The following is a 3616-nucleotide window of genomic DNA, read 5'->3' as shown; positions in this document are numbered from 1 at the left end:
AGGTCCAGCGGGGGTCAGGGAGCGATTTCCCGCCGCGAATCGTTTTCGTACGGAAAATGGCGCCGGCAGGAGATCGACTGCAGGAAGTCGTTCAGCGAGGCGCCGGAACCCTCGCTGAACGACCTCCTGCAGTCGATCTCCTGCCGGCGCCATTTTCCGTACGAAAACGATTCGCGGCGGGAAATCGCTCCCTGACCCCCGCTGGACCTCCAGGAACTTTTGGCCAGCTTGGGGGGGGGCCTCCTGACCCCCACAAGACTTGCCAAAAGTCCAGCGGGGGTCCGGAAGGACCTCCTGCCGTCTAATCGTGTTCGTCTATGGCCGCCGCCATTTTTCGGCGCCATTTTGGAAAATGGCGCCGGCTGAAGACAACAAGATTCAGTAGCAGGAGCCCGTTCCGGACCGCTGCCGTTCCGGACCGCCACTGGACCCGCAGGTTATTTAAGTCATTTGGGGGGGGGTTCGGGAGGGTGGGGGATTTAATTTAAAGGGTCGGGGGTGGGTTTTAGGGGGTTTTAATGTGCTGGTTTTGCGATTTTACGTTTTTTCGATTTTTCACGATTTTTCACGATATTTTACCCCCCCAAACGGCAACAATACAATTCCCTCCCCCTCCCAGCCGAAATAAGACGATCGAGGACACGATTCACATCTCTACTCTGCATGCATGTGGGAGAAGGTTGTGTGGACTGATGAGACCAACGTGAAACTTTTGATTGCAGTGGTAAGCGGTATGTGTGGCATAAAACAAAAACAGCACACATCCCTGCTGTGAAGCATTGTGGTAGCAGCAGCATTATGTTGTGTGGTTGCTTTGCTCAGCAGCGGGGACAGAGAGGCTTGTGAAGATCACAAGGCTAAGCTCAACTGAAGGAGGGAGTCACTGCTGCCACCTCAGGAGTACCACAGCCCATCCTGCTCCTGACAAGCCTATGTCCACAGAAACATATGCATGTCCACCATCTGCTGGAGACAGAGTACTGGTAGGCTGTTGTCAGTGCAGGCATATATGATTTCTATGTTTGTTCTTTGTATGTTTATTTATTTGTAAGTTCCTTATTCATTTTAATGTAAGCCGCCCGAGTGGTGACAGTTTTACTTCCTTGTAAACCGGTGTGATATGTATATTATACAGGAACATCGGTATATAATAAATAAATAAATATGAGGGTGACATTGGTGAGCCTGTTAATCTCGGTCTCCATCTGCTGGCTGGCATGCTAGTTGGGTGGACCGGCCTGCCTGGATGAAGAGGAAAAAGTGAATGTTTTTGAGCTGCTCAGGCAAAGCCCAGATCTAAATTTAATAGAAATTCTGTGGCAAGACTTGAAGACTACAAAAACTACAGTCTACAAACAATCCATAGCCAACTTGAAAGAGCTGTTCTGCCTAGAAAAATAAGCAAAAACTGCACCACCCCTCTGTGCAAAGTTCATAGATACTTATCCTAAACAATTCACGGCTGTTATTGCTGAAAAAGGGACTTCCACCAAGTATGGAGTCAAAGAATGAGAAGATTTATGTGATAGTTCTATAATTGTTCTTTCATGATGAAAGCATAGAACATGTTATGTAGATCAGTGAAATAAAACTCCCACTTCAATGCATTCTGATTTGTATTTTTCAGATAGCAGAATGTGAAAAACATACAAGTGTGAAGATTTTATGAGGCGCTCTGGGAGCGACAGTGTACCCAAACAATTATAGGCATATGTATGCAGGCGGATACCCAACAGTAACACACACATGCCCTCAACCCCAACATGCTCCATTACAGTGGTGCGCAAATGCATACACGTACCACGGCCATAAAAGCATGTCGTTTAGAGATAAAGGCTCGGCACTGCAACAATGACCTTCATAGCTTGGAGGTAACAGAGTGGGAGAATATTTCACAGCAATTACACATCTCATAAAGTTTTGAAAGGAACAATTTGTGTTGTCAGAGTTAGGTGGCTGTTATACACCCATAACTCAGTTTTTAAGAGGATCACTGCACTTGGCCTCACTGAGCTAATTTTCCAAATGTTGGGTGTTTAAAGCATAAAGAGGTTGCTGTGGTACTAGGATCACTATTTCCTTATTACGCTTTACCCAAGCCTAGGTGAAAATCTATGCAGGTTTGTGTGTTCATCAATGCTACATAGGCCCAACTGACTGCTAGTCTCTGGAGAGGAGGTCAGATTCACAGAACAACATGCATGGCAGCTCTGCCTCCTCTCACATCCATCCTGCCCCCCTCCCCCCCCATTCTCCTACCTCAGACAAGAGATTGCTTTCCACTAACCACACCCGCCGCAAGAACAATTCCTAGGGCCCTGTCCTTAGTGAGCAGCAAACCTCATCTGTATCCCATTGCATAAGGAACCATAACCAAGCCATGGTGGAGGGGAATGTTTGGGAAGGGAGGGGTTAAGTGCTGCCCTGTACATACAAACTCCATGTTTACAAGTTCCCAGCACCCCTGCTGTTGTCATTGTTCTGTGTAGGACATCCAGCAACAGATGGCAGGGGTGCAAACAATCCTCCCTTTATTGTCTTTATATGCAGGGCCATTGTCAGGCTGCACCTGCTGGTTCCAGGCGTCTACGAAAAGGAAAAGTCCTGAGGGGGGTAGGATAGGGGATGGGTTAGGTGCCAGCCACACTTAATAGCAGCTCATCTCTGGTACTTTTTTCACTGGACTTTGCCCTGCAGCCCCTTTGTCACTGGACTGTACCTCATCCTTGATGGGGGCCCAGCCAAAGGACCTCCGTTTTCATCAAGCTTGTGTGCATGCACATACAGGGGTTCAGGGCCTAGAGCAATAATACTACCTGCCAAATTCTGCACCAAGCCTCTTGTGCAGACCTGCTTATCAACAGTGCATCGCTAAAAGTATGGACGAGGTCTGCAGCCTTAGGAGGAGCTGAGAGAGAAGCCATAGCCATATTTGCTTTTTAGGATGGAATGAGACAAATTATAAATGAAGAAAAAGCCCAGCTGAGTATCTAGTAACCTGTTTTCGCGCCATGCAAGAAGAGACACCGAGGCATATGGACTGTGCTGTTCTTACCGCAGGCCTCATCTCACTTATTTCTATCTACCGCTGACCTCCTATTGGTAAGCTCATAGGTCCACAGTGAAGTGCAATGCCTTACACTGGCTTTCATGCTGGAGGTAAATTTCACTTTGGAAAGATGATACAGCTGTTTGATTCTTCCCTAAACCCAAAAAGCACAGGCCTTCTCTCTCTCTCTCTCTTTTACTCTGAAGCAAGGATGCACAGCCTCACTCCTCCTTCCCTCCCCCTGAAGCTGAGGCAGGTTCTCAATTTTTTTTTTTTTTTTGAGACCCTGCTGCTTAGTGTTAACAGCTTTCATGGGGGCTAGAAGAGAAGATAAGTTCATCAGCACAAATATCCCATAACCCTAATCCCCACTCTTTGGTATAACCCCCTCTTCTCCCCACAGTTAACACGCACTTTTTGACCCCTTTAGTGATGCGAGTGGTGGGGAAGCAGGAGCCTAGGAGAGCATGAGTTGCATGGGCTGGAGAGGCCAGAAGGGAAGTGTAAACAGAAGTGATTATTTTGGGTACTGTACTGGTGCTTTCAGCAAAGATGACAAAAACAAAG

This window comes from Rhinatrema bivittatum, chromosome 11 (assembly GCF_901001135.1).
Source record: "Rhinatrema bivittatum chromosome 11, aRhiBiv1.1, whole genome shotgun sequence".
Classification (NCBI taxonomy): domain Eukaryota; kingdom Metazoa; phylum Chordata; class Amphibia; order Gymnophiona; family Rhinatrematidae; genus Rhinatrema; species Rhinatrema bivittatum.
The sequence above is the reverse complement of the archived record's forward strand: the minus strand, read 5'-3'. Positions refer to the sequence as shown.